This window comes from Agelaius phoeniceus, chromosome 6, assembly GCF_051311805.1.
Source record: "Agelaius phoeniceus isolate bAgePho1 chromosome 6, bAgePho1.hap1, whole genome shotgun sequence".
NCBI classification, from domain to species: Eukaryota; Metazoa; Chordata; class Aves; order Passeriformes; family Icteridae; genus Agelaius; species Agelaius phoeniceus.
In genome coordinates this window covers 30,212,425-30,225,467 of record NC_135270.1, presented here as the reverse complement: position 1 = coordinate 30,225,467, position 13,043 = coordinate 30,212,425, and the positions used below count along the sequence as shown (strand labels likewise).

The 13,043-nt window shown below is 43.2% G+C and overlaps 1 protein-coding gene across 9 annotated transcripts in view; it reads left to right on the top strand.

Annotated features, from left to right (window-relative positions):
• The window catches only part of SUSD6 (sushi domain containing 6), a 93,082-nt gene that overhangs the window by 13,678 nt on the left and 66,361 nt on the right, over positions 1-13,043 (top strand). For 3 of the 9 annotated variants that reach the window (XM_077180293.1, XM_077180291.1, XM_077180292.1), the window contains one exon: positions 7,118-7,210. The gene's annotated coding sequence lies outside the window, so the exon portion shown is untranslated. Of the gene's footprint in view, positions 1-61; positions 214-307; positions 583-7,117; positions 7,211-9,805; positions 9,827-13,043 lie in introns of those variants that run through there. The other 6 variants (XM_054635067.2, XM_054635065.2, XM_077180295.1 and 3 more) reach the window with 5 other exon arrangements.

Below are 13,043 nucleotides of genomic sequence, written 5' to 3'. Positions count from 1 at the left end.
TTTAAGGGCTGCCCCGCCCCGCCCCGCCCCACCCCGCGCGCCGCCGGGCCCAGCTCGCGGGGCGGGGCGGGGCCTGGCGCGCGGCGGCGGCCGGGGCGTTGGGCGGGCGAGACGCCGGGGCGGCCGGGGCGCGCGGCCGCCGACCTGCAGCGCCAGCGGCACCGCCGCCCCAGCCCACCCGCCGAGCCCGCCCGCCGGGTGAGCGCCCGCCCGGTGAGCACCCGCCGCTGCCGCGGGGGGAGGGCGCGCAGCCGAGGGGCCGCCGGGGCGCGGGGCGGGGGCAGCGGGCTGGTTGCGGCGGGGCGCCGAGCCGGGCCCGCCGCCGGGGAGCGGGGAGCGTGTGCCGGGCGGGGACCGGGAGCCGGAAGGTGTCGGCGGCGCTCCCCCGGTGGCCCGCGAGGGGAGCCCTGCCCGGGTGCGGCCCCGCACGGATTTGGCGGTGCTCGGGGCTGCGGCGGGAGCCCTTCCCAGCCCGGCTGCCCGGCCGCCTCCCTTACATAATGTCACCTGCGGTACCTGCGGCTCCCTCGTGTCACAGCGGCGGGTGGTCGGTGGTGGCGGCAGAGCTGGGCTTTCTCTGAGGTCAGCGCTCTTAAAGTGTGTGTGTCTTCGGGCGTGAGGATTCGCTTGGTGCGGGATGAACCTCTAGGGTTTAAAACCCCTAAGTAACAGCGGATAAGCGTTCGCCGCGGTCTTCGCGTTTTCCTTTCGCAGAGCTCTTGGGTGCGTAGGGAAACAGAGGGAAAGTGGTGTCTGAGATGAAGGTGGTAGTGGAGGCACTGCTGCGGACAATTCAACGTGAGAAACTTTGTGTTTGTTAGGTTTTCATCTTTGCTTTCTTCTTTGTGGTGCTTTAACACTGCCCAGAGGTCAGAGCTTCCGTAGCAGCTGCCTTTACACGTGTGCAGTGCTTAGGCTGAGCTTCTACTTGTGCGTGTAGCAAATCTATGGTAAATCCCCCGTGGAAGACCTGGAACTCAAAAATAGCCGTGCTAGGCGTCTCAGAACGGACAAGCAATAATTGTTCTAAGTATCCCGAAAATTGGGTAAAGGATGAAAAAATACCATAATAAATTGTTCTTATTTTCAATATACTGATGGAAATAGTAATACAGTTTCTCAGCTTTGTAGTGTTCTTTTAAACAGATTAATGCAAATACAGTAGTTTCAAGTGGGCGTATTCTCAAAGGGGTTACGTTATTGTGGGGAATAGACGTGATCTCAGTGTAGTTACAGTAACACAGATTTTGTTGAGTGAAAGGGAATGAGAGGAAGTAAATATATAAATTAAAAATATTCTGAAGTAGTTAAGAGCTAAACTGAGCCGATGGGCAGAGAGGATCTTGCACTTGTCTGTGTTTCCCAGTGGCTTTTTGTGCGTGTTCCCATAAAAGCTATTATGTAATGGTGCTTCTCTTGGCAGGAATCTACTGTCACCGTAATTCCTGAGGTTTCTGGAGCAATGCAGCTTGTTCAGAAGAGTCGTGGCCAGAACAATAGCAAGAGAAGTTCTTAAGAGGAGGTGTTTAACCTCTTTAATTTTTCATGCAGTAGGACTAGGCTCAAGACATCTGGATCTTTTCCAGAGTATCTTTGCTGTCCTCTGTTATTCAGCTTGTCTTTCTCTTCTCCTAGGCTGCGCTATAGCTGTTGGGCACCAGCTAGCTGCTTACATCTGCATCAGAGCCGGGAAAACATTGACTCTCTCCTTTAATCATATTTGTTATACTTCTCTTTCTAGTGATTTTTTTTTTCTTTTCCCCTCTGAACAGATGCAAAAGTGATATAGTTAAAGCACTTAACTGTTGCTTAGACAAGAAAAAATCTTGAGATAATGGAGAAAGGGAACTTTCCTAGTTCTCATCTCTAGTTTGAACTTGTCTGTATACATCAAAGGGAGGCAAAATGCCTAAGCAGAGAAGGAATTTACATATTAAATGCCAGTACTCTAAGGATTGGTGCTCTCTGTGGTGTCTGCAGTTTATCGTTGATTTCATCCACCTCTTCAGGTGTCTGCCATAAATCTCTGTAAGTCTCCCTCTTTTTCTTCTTTTCATGACATGCTTTTTTGGGGGGTATATTTTCATGAAGAGAGAATAATTCTTTCTAGTAGTGTAATCTGGTGGCTGATTGTGGCACTGGCAGCTTTACAGATCATAATTTTGTCTTGGTAACTTTCATGTTGTTTCTGGTAGTAATTCTCTAAGCGAAACTTTGAGAAAAAACTAGTTTTCTTTTTCTTGTTTGCAGTTTCATCTTCCCTCTTACATTGGCATGTCCTGTTATTTAAATGAGTGTTTTATGGATCACTAGAAAAGACAGTACCATCTGAAAGTAGGAAAGTATGTTTCTTTTAGAGCCACTGGGTGAAGGATGTGCTTGAAAGATCTGCAACTTAATCTAGCTAGATTTTAAAATTGAAGGTCACTGTAGAGCAGAGTAGCACATGATAAGGGAGCCATAACCTCCTCTTAGACAAGTTACTGTCAAAACCCAGGTGCCCCCATATCCTATTTAAAGGCAGATTACTCCCTAAAGTATGGGTCTGGGAAAGTACTAATCTCAAGACAGAAATTTCCCAACCACAAATGTAGCAGAGACTTTGGCTCTGTCCCCTTCTCTCTCTGCTTGTCATGCAAATTGACCACCTGCAGATTTTGAGGAGGACCCAATGCCCTTGAGTCGTGCAGCGCTCTGTGTCTCTGCTGAAACAGTTTCCACACAGTTATCAGCAGTTTATATTTAGTGCAGTGTGTGAAGGTGGATTGAAATGGCTGCTTGAGCAGAGCTGCCTGGGCAGTCAGCAAGTAATGGTAACTGGAGTCACTAAGTGTGCGTCCTGCCTGCAGCGTAGTGGTTTTGGTGGAATTTAGTCTGTCTTGGGGTCAGGGTTGTTTTCTGCTGCTTTGCTCCTGCCTCGAGAATTGTTTCAATTCTCAGTGAGAGCAGCCTGCCATGGTCTTAACCTTAGCTGTGCAACATCCTAACCATAGATTTGGGTTTCTGTGACTGCTCCTGTTGCGTCACTTCTGCTTTTTATCGGTGTAGTTGCTCACACCACAGCCGCCTACTGCTGTACTGCCCAAATATGGCTCTTGCTTGTTCTGCTTTTGTGAGCAAACAGATGAAAGTTGCTGGCCTCTGTCAGTCCAGGAAGGCTGGATGCTGCACTCAGGGTCTGTGTCAGGCCACTGTTGCTGTATTTTTTTTCCCGTTTTGAAAGTTGCATCTCTTTTTGCTTGCCTGAGCTACTTCCAGAGAAGCCTATTATCTGTGAATAACTGCATGAAAGGACAGTAGCTTGGAAGCCTTGCTCCAAAGTTTCCTGAACTATGTCCTTTTGTGCACTCTGCTTGGCACAAGGACCCCTTGCAGCTCCTCTGCCCTCTGAGCCACTTGTTGGCTGCTGTAACCAGCTGATCCCAGCTGATCAGGCTTAGTTGGGAGAGGCATCTTTCACTGGCAGGGTTGGTCCCACAGCCTGTTTGCCTGAAAGACTGGGAAGGAGGGAGGAGGGGCAACAGGGATTGAATTCTGCTTTAGGAATATGTAAATATAAACATGAAGACATTTCCTAGAACAGGGAAAGGGAAAAATTAACCCATATATAGCAAAGGTATTGTGGTATTACTTAGAGTAGATTTCTTTTGCCAAAATACACTAGTCTGTAATTATGTCTAGTTGTCATGACAGGTGTCATGTCCTAGAAATGCCATCATACATGTTTAATCTCTTGTCATTAAGTTACTCTGGGTACAAGTAGAATTATTTCAGATGTAACAATTTGACCTACAGCACAGAGTAGTTGTAGTTGGGAGCAGGTAGATTACTTCAGTGAAGCACTCTCTGTCTTTTTAAGCCCATCTGTGTAATTCATCTGGTTTTGCTAGTCTGTAGTTGATGTAGATGGTATTTTCCCTGACTCTGCTAGAAGTCTTGTTTATGCAGCTGCAAAAACTGATTTTAACTTTAATCAGTAGAAATATTTCCTATAAATGTCGGGAAGTGAGCTTTTGTATGTACGAGAAAAGTTTTCATCTGCCATTCATATGTTGGCTGTTTTGTTATTGAGCAGTGGCAGCTACTGCTCTCTCACAGGAAGCTTAATGCTCTCACATGGCTTACTACATGATGTAGTCTGCACAGTCTGTTTTCAGACCAAGCATAGTGATGCTAATAAGAGACCAGTGAAAGCCTGGCCTGTTGTTTGCTTGCTTATTTATTTATTTTAAATATTTGTGTGTAGTAATTCAAGGCAGTTTTTTAAAGGAAGCTCACATTGAAGAGTTGCAGGACCAGGAGTTAGAGGTGTAAAACCCCTACTGCTTTCCCACTGTCTCAGTTGTCCCCCCAGTTTCTGTTTCCGTGTGTGTTGAACAGTGGGCAGGCTCCAAAAGTGGAGCTTTGTCTGCAGCACAAGGGATCTCTGTGTCTCATGTCACTCTGGTGATTCCCTGAGGGGAGCTGCTAGCGTGGCAACCAGCCCATCAGCTGTAAATTGGCTTCCTAGTATAAGTGAGTGTTGAGTGGAATGGGTTGGTCATCACTGCTGTGGTAACAAGGCAAAGTACAGCTTTTGGAGCTGGTTGAGCAGAGTCAAGGGAAATTGGCCACTGGAATCACTTTCATGTGGTAAATAAAACACCACGTCATATTTGTGCTACAGAATAGAATGGCTTTAATTCTTACAGTGTTTAATTCTTACTTGCCTGGTAGGCAGTTCAACTTCCTGGTAGGCAGTTGAACTTTGCAGGGCTGAAATGTGCACCATTTTAACCTCATGCTCAGAAATGAACCAGCTTCAATACCGTGTCTCTGTTCATGGCTCCCTTAGCTTATACTTCAAAAGTGCCAGGACCATTTAGAAAACTTCAAAGCCATTTACATTTTTCCTCAACTAATTTTCCTCACAGTTTATAATATTGCTGTGCTTCACTGCAGTTCCTGTTTTTTCCTTGCATTGATTTAATGGGATTTTGTAATAAAACGAGTGGGAATTGCAAGAATTTCTGATCAAAACCAAATTTGCAGCCTGTTAGGGAATGAAGATAGAAAAGAAGTTATGTTGGTATATTAGATCTCTTTCTTCAGGACCTTTAGGGGTACGTAAGTTTTAAGAGGGAAATCCTGCTGATTAATTGGTCTTAAAAAAATTAGCAAGCAAACCAAAACCAAACAACACCCTTCCCAACCCCCCAATTGCTGTGAGTGAGCTTGAGAATGATGTTAAAGGCTGCTTGCTTTGAAAGGAGCTGTATGTGTAGTGTTAAACCTATAGGTTAGTGAAATGCTTGAATATCTTCAATATATTTATGCTCTTTGGGTTTTCTTTTCTCTGTAAATAACTTCTTAAAAGTCTTCAAGGACAATATATTAGAGCAGCCCCCACTAATACAGTTTTATGAGGGGATGTGTTAGAATCCCCTTTGGGTATTGGAGCCCATTTGTGCTGACCACTCTCAAAAGGCATTTTATTTGTGAGACCCAGTAAGGTGCTCTAATGTTAATCAAAACACCTCCCTCCACCCCTCCTTTAAAGGAAAGTGCATACTGGGTATGTGTGGCTCTCTAATGAGCCAAAGGCCAGCTGATGTTCAGTGAAGACAACAATAAGTTATCATTCTCTGCTGTGTATGGATTCATTTATATTTGAAAGCAAAGACAGAAACTGCCTCTAAAATACCCTGTATAGGTTATCCTTTGGTGCTGATACACAGACTGAGGAGAATCTCTTCTGTGCCAAAACACCAGCCTGGGAGGGTGATTGACATAGCTGCTTTTCAAGAGAAGTGTCAAAATTGCAGAGCATTGCTCAGAGGGTATGAAAGCTTCACTTCTCCATCTGCCGCCGCATATGCCACAGGCCAGCCAGTGGCCATATGTGCGATCATCCTGAAAGCTTTAAAGCCAGCTTCTCTCTGAGGGCCCCTCACTCCTTTTCAAAGTCCAAAAAGGGCATGCTGCTTGCTTCAGGAAAGGGAGGGTCCTGTTTTCCCTAAGGAAAATCGAGTAGTATGTCTTTATAAGCTAAAGCACTATTGCAAAGAGCTGCGTGATCCTGAAATGCTGCAGACTCATTCTGTGATGTGCAACAAAAGCGTGCTGGAGACTCATTGCAAGCTTGGCCCTGGTATATGAGTCGACTGCAAAACCATACAAACTTGCTAACAGAGATTAATTAAAAAGAATTTCATGGGTACGGGGAGCAAGGTTGTAAGATCAGAGTTTGTGTCTTTTCCTAAGCATATCAGAGATGGGAAGAGCAGTTTGCTAGGTTTACTTTTCATTTCATTAGCTGTGAGAACTTTCATCTCAGGTCTCTTTGTGGTTTCCTGTCTTGCAGGCCTTGCACAGTTCTGTGACTTAAAAAGCTGACATTTAAATGTGACAATGAAATGTTTAGCAAAAAAGGAGATCTTTAAGCAGGCTAGAAAAAAATTCCTTTCAGCTGCATAGCTTTTGCTCTCACTTGGATGACCAGTTTTCCCAGTTCTCAGTTTGTTGTTGTGCTTCCCAAAGTGGAGAAGGTTTGCCTTATTAATAGCCATATTTTTAAGTATTGGAATTTTTAGTAGTAGTGCTGAATAAGAAGAGTGTATACAGTGATGAGACAGCGAAATGTACTTGTGAATTTTGGCACTACAGAAATAAATTTCTGTTATGCTTATCTGGGAAGTATGCAGTATTTGCAATCACTGAAAGTGCATGTGTGTATCTGATGGCTGGACTTGATGTAGTTTTAGTATGTGTATTTTGGGTAACTTTTGGGAAGTTTCTGTCCTGCTGAAAAAAACCCCATCAAGCAAACTTGAGTGCTGCTGAAAAATGTTTTTGTTAATGTTCTGCTACACTTGAAACTGTTCTCTTCTTACCTTGAGATTTTTAAATGGAATGTGTGAGGATAGTTTGCATATTCTTTAATTTTGAGTAACTTGTGCAGTACATCTCAGACTCAGATCTGAATTTTTTGAGTAATGTCTGTAACAGAAGCATAGCTGTGTGCCTGTGTCCTAAAAACATAATAGAACTACTTCTACCCCTCAAGCCTCCTGCTCTTTTGTGTGACAGAGTGCCATTCTTAGTACTTACAGGGCTAATACCTGCTTTTTTTGTGCAGTTCTAGGTGTGTGAATCAACCTATTGTCGCTGAATCATCAGTTTAATCTGGCTAATTTGACAACCATTGTATGCCAGCCTGTGTCAATACCAGGTAAGATGAAAGCTGATGCTGTTACTTTGTTTTTCCTGAGTTTTTGCTTTTAAAACCTGCATTTTGTCCAAATGCCGTAACTCTTCTGTATATTGAAGGCAGAATGTGTTGCCTTCCATGTTCTCATCCTGCAGTGAGACAGCCACTTGTGTTAGCATCTCTAGCTTTTGAAACAGGAAGTATTCTAAAATGTTCTTAGGTTCTGACTCCTTTGTAGTCATGCCTTAGCATTTTTCTTTAAATGGAGGAGGTTAACTCCACTGTTAACCTGGTTTTTGTGTAGTTTAGATACCACAAGCTGTTGTTGTTTTTTCCTTGTATTCTCCACTCTGGTACCACTCCCTGGTTTTGCTGAAGAAACTACTGAGGTCCTTCCTGCCTTCCAGAGTTAAGCATGCATGATAAGTCACCTGTGCTATATGACCTTTTCTCTTGAACAAAAAATAGCTTTTGTTTTGATTTGATTTTTTTTTTCCCTACCTGCTCCCAAATGTAACCTTTGAAAACTTATCATAGAAGGATCGTACTTGTGTATTGTATATTTGATGTTTTAGTTGTAAAAAGCTACCCAGATATGTCTTTCAGAGAATTAAATTATAAAGCTGTTATTTGGACCTTATCCTTTTATCCCCCTTTAGAGAAGGGGTGTAGATTTCAGGGGGGTGAAGTGGGGAGGAAATCTCTTTAATGCTTTCAAGCAGGTTATTATCCAGCACTCTAAGGGAGTCCTAGTGCAGACAAACTAATGTGGGCCTTTGTTCTGATGCTAATCAAGATAGGGATAATTCTTCTGACTACGCCCTCTTCCCCTCAGAACCCTCTAGCATTGATAAGGTATTAAGCTCCTTTGCTACCTCTCTTTTTAATGATGTCCTTGTTTTCTGTAACTGCTACCTTGAGTGTAAAGTTTCAAGTTTTAAGAAGGCCTCATTAGGAATGTTTACTTAATATTTAGGAGATTTTTTTGGATGCTCTTGGGTGATACTTGTACACTTCATTTTAATATCTTTCTTGATGGCTATGTGTGTGTGTTTATTTTTTTACTCATTAAGTAAAAAATCCCAAGTCTTTGTTGATGCAAGACACATTGAATTGAACGCAGCAGCATCTTTTGCTACATGTTGGGGACATGTAACTCAAATTTAGAAGGTGTTTTTCCTTCTGTCTCTTCTTGGCCAAGCAAACAAGTGTTGTTTCTCAGACGATTTTAAGGATTCCTTAAGAGACTAACTTCTGATCCCTCGTCCAAAGAGCTCTGTAAGTTTTCTAGAGTGAATGTGTGTGCAGCCTAGGTAATGTTTTGGTTTGTGCCAGTAATCTGCTTTCAGCCTAAACATAATCTGCACAGCATCAGAGAGAAGCTTGAAACCTAAGTATATAGTGCAATATGACTCTGCCTGTGATGTAACACAGAATATAGTGCCTCTTCACCACATCTTATTTGTGACAATGGGGAAGGGACAGTGGTGAAAATATGGTTATGTCTCATGTGAAATGCTTGCATCAGACAGAGCTGTTAAAAATGTCATGCAGATCAAGAAGAAGGAAGAAGTGTTTGGAGTTAGCCTCTTTAGCTTTTCCTTGGCAGTAAGAAGCTGATGAGAAGCTCATCCTTGTGCTGCTAAAAGCAGGTCTGCTAATATAGCAGTGCTGTTAGTGATAGTGGGCTCTCTGAGGATCAATGGTGGCAATCCTCCATGGATAATCTGTACTGGCTCTGGCTGGGCTGGCCTTCTGGTGAATTCGTGAGGGAGTTTGCCATCTTTCACTAGCGGCTGTTTCCTCCACAGGGTGGTTTGAGACCCTTTTTGGTATCAGTACAGGACAGAAGAGGGATGGAAGGATTTTGACAAGTTAAAGATCTTCCCTAGAAGACAGAGATTGCCTATGTGTGCACAGCTAGTGTGAGCATATTGGTGCAATGCTCTCATGTTTCATTTTAGTGGAGTGTTTTTCCTTAATGCAGAATTGGAGAAGTCCTGCAGTGATGATGTAAAAATCTGATTTCTTTGCAAACTGCCCAGTTTTTGCCTATGTAGACATAGAATATTAGGTAAGTTGAGCTAAAAAACATGTGTGAAAAGGTAGTGGGGCAGAGGGAGAAAGGCTCCCTCAGAAGATGCTCAACTGAGGTGACTGACTTGGAGTGCTTTCTGCCAGTGACTATGCACACCGATGCAGGGTGTACATTTCAAAGTAATCCAGCCTGGCTCCTTGATGCTAACCTGCATGGAAACATTAGCTGTGGGAAGGGGTTTATCAGGACTTCTAAACAATGTTGTTTTTTAAGGTTGATTCTGCTGACAATATCCAGAAGAGATATCATGACCAGATATGGTAGATTTTATGTGGGTAAAATTATGGGCTTGGTGTAACTGCCTTTGCTAGTGCTATTAACCCAACAACTGTTAAATCCCAGGAAATGCTCATTTTCAGAGTGATTGCTTTTACAACCTGAAAATAAAACCTGGAGAGATGTATGTGGTGTTGATTTTACCTTTTCTTTACCCTTGATTCTCATTTTCAGGGATTTCCTGCAAATGAGTGCCCTGGACTTAGTTATTCATATTCTATCACTTTTCAACATCCTGCTCATCTTTTGTGATTTGAAACAAAGTAAGTTGATCTCTGTTAGCTTGGTAGACATAGCTACCTGTGCCCAGTGTTTTCCACCCTCTCCAGCTGGGCATCTTACAGAGTGATGTGCTTGCTTCAGGCTTCCCAGGCATTGTTCCAGACAAGCCTTGCTGAATTTGAGATATGTGATAAGATTTATTTTTATTGTCTGATGTACTTGGTGTCAAGCAACTGTACTTGCTAAAGCAAGCTGGTATTTTGTAGTCCTCTTGCATTGTGCATTTAATTACTGCATAACTGACTGCTTCTGTGTCAAGCATACATTGATTTTGTGGTTTTTATGCCAACATTGATTTTGGGGTTTTTTATACCATTTGTTTAACAGTCTCCCAGTACATAGGGAAATTTTGCACCCTCTATCTACTTAAAGTAGTACTTGGAGCTGTTGAGAGATATTCAGCTTAGAAAACACAGTGCTGTGTCTTAACAAGGGCTTGTGTGTATCCTAAACTCTGAGGATACAGCCAGGCACTGTCAGGGTGCTCAGAGAAGTTAAAGGCAACACTTTCTTCCCTTTCAGCAGCACACACAGACTCTTCAATTTGATTAATCCCCATAAGTGTTGAATTTTATGGGATGGATGCACTAACAGAGGGTTTTTTTTTTGTTTTCCATGCCACAAAGATCAATATTAAATGTAAAATCAGTAAGTTTTTTCTACACATTTTTTCCTCTAGGACTCACAATTACTTTAGTCTTTTTTGTTGTTGACTTCTTCTTGGCTATGGAGCCAAAAATGTCATATGTGATGATGGTAGAATTCTGTCTAAGTATAGAAGGCAGCCTGTTTTTTAAATTACAAAAAAAAAGATTTTGAATGTAGGTGAGGTTCAGGAGGACAGTGAGATATTTGAAGGAAGCTTTTTGAAGCTGGCTTAATACTTTAGTATACTGAGATTATCCCATGAGTTCAGGAGAGTTACTTCAGAGTAGCACCATGAAAGGTGATTGCTGTTATACCCTCCTCACCTGATGTTGGAAACACTATTGCAGAGATCCTCTCCCTTTTGGCCAAGGGAAGTACAACAAGAATGTTGCACCCAGAGTGTGTGGAATGCCTTGAGGAGTGAGACTGTGCCTGCTAGCCAGGAATTGGATACTGAAAAAGCTATTTGACTTGCACTGCCTATGAGAACAGAGACTGATAGCTCTGGAGGTGTGTAAAGAAAAATACCTGTGAGGTTAGGGAAGTTGATTAGTGTATACAGTATTAATGCAAGTTTTGTATAGTGCCATGACTGTTGCGTAGCTGCTGCCTGGCTTCTCTGCAAGCTTCCTGCCTTTCAAAGCACCTGCAGGAAATGGCACAGTAAATTAGATGAGCTTGTTTTGATCACTTGTGAATTTTTGCACACCTCTATGAGTGCAATTTTTGAGGGTAGATCAGTTTCCTCAGTATATATCTGTCTGTAATCAAGGTGTAATCTACAGTGTGCTAGGCAGTGCTTCCAAGTGAGACCACAAATCCCAGTCAAAGGCCAGTGACGTGCGATGGAGAAAGGTAAGGGAGAAAAAAAGGCACATAAAAATGTAACTAACTGAAACTGAAACAGTCTGTTTCTTTTATGTGACCTTGCTCTTAAGATGTTGGTGATATGACTACATTTGGGAAGACAAACCTTGCAGCAATCCACCAGTCTCCTGGCGTCCAGGAGCTAGTTCTTGGAATGCAGTGATGTTCATTAGCTTCCTGTGAGGAAGAATTATCATTTGGCTGTAGGTTTTTGCCTTTAGGCTATGTTCGGCAAAATAAGTTTTAGGTTAATTTAATCCAGTTTGCTTTTTATTGGTACTAAAACTTAAGTCCCATTCCTTCTCCTTGGCCTTTCTATGATGAAGATTGCTGGAGTGAGCCTTGCACTTGAGTAACTTGTCTGTGTTCTGTAGGTAACTCTGTAGCAAAGGATGGTCTTATTTGATATCTTCTGGAAGAAGAGCTAAAATAGCTGAAGTACATAAGCAAAAGCTCATTGAGTAAAAATTATATGCTTCCACAATTAATGGCTCTTTCCAGTGCAGTAGGGTGTACCATGTGGCTGCTGCATGCCTGTGTGTGACTTCATTATGTTGTGGTTTTCCCAATGTGTAAGGCTGTAAGGTTGCCAAGCTGGTGTAGGGTTGTGCCAGCCACATCAGGCACACGGGGAGGAGGTGACCTTGTAGGTGTGCAGGGCACGAGCAGCCGCAGGGAGGAAAAGCATTTAGGTGCTGGTGCTGATTTCCTTCTGCTCAGAGCAGTAGCTCTGAGCTAGACCTTACCTCCTTTTGCATCAAACAGGAGTGTCTCCTCACCAGACTTCACTGGGCAGGAAAGCTGAAATACTTGGTGTTCCAAAACCAAAAATCCCGTTGTTCTGGGGTTTCTTAATGCCTCATGAGCAGACTATGTAAAGGGACTTGGTCAACTGGAAATTGCTATCTTTGCAGAAGTTTCTCTATATTTGTTTGTGTAAGATTATGAAAAAGTTTGGAGGGTGAAATGTTACTTTACTTTTCAGATCGTAGTGTGCTCATTGACAAAGGTGTGGTTATTTTGGTATCCCACAGAATACATCTGGTCCTTCCAAATTTGAAGGCTTGGCTATGCTGCTACTTTTCTTCTCTGTGCTACACGAGGTGATGAGCAACCTAGCTGTCCTGTATCTAAAGTTCAGACCTTGGCAGAGCAGCTGGGTGGCATTGCTTATACCTGAAGCTTCTTTTAATTTGCAGGGGAAAACATCCTTTAATTATTGGGTAGGTGACAAATACACAGATCAAAGTGAGAGTTTTGAGGCAAAGCTTGGCTTATAAGGTAGAGGTAATCATGGCTCTTGTAATGAAGTTTAATGTTGGCACTACAGAGCTGAGGACAAACTTGGGAAAAGACAATGTAAAAGTCTTTTGTCTGTCCTGTGGTGTATTTGCCTTGTCCCCTTGACCTCCTTATCCTTGGCAGAGGGCAGGTGCCACATGCAGAGTAACTTCAGCCACTGTCATTTTCTGCAGTCCTGTGTGCTTCTGCTGAGGTGACACACACAACTGCTGGTCTGCTCTGACCTTTTCTTCTTAGGCTTCCACATGCAAAGGGATCACTCTCCAGCTCTGGTTTCAGGTGATCCTAAATAGACAAACTATCCCAGGTTTCACACAGGAAAACAGTGGATTGTAGTTGTCACTGCAAAATCCGCCTTTTCTGGAAACTGTAGCAAGTTTG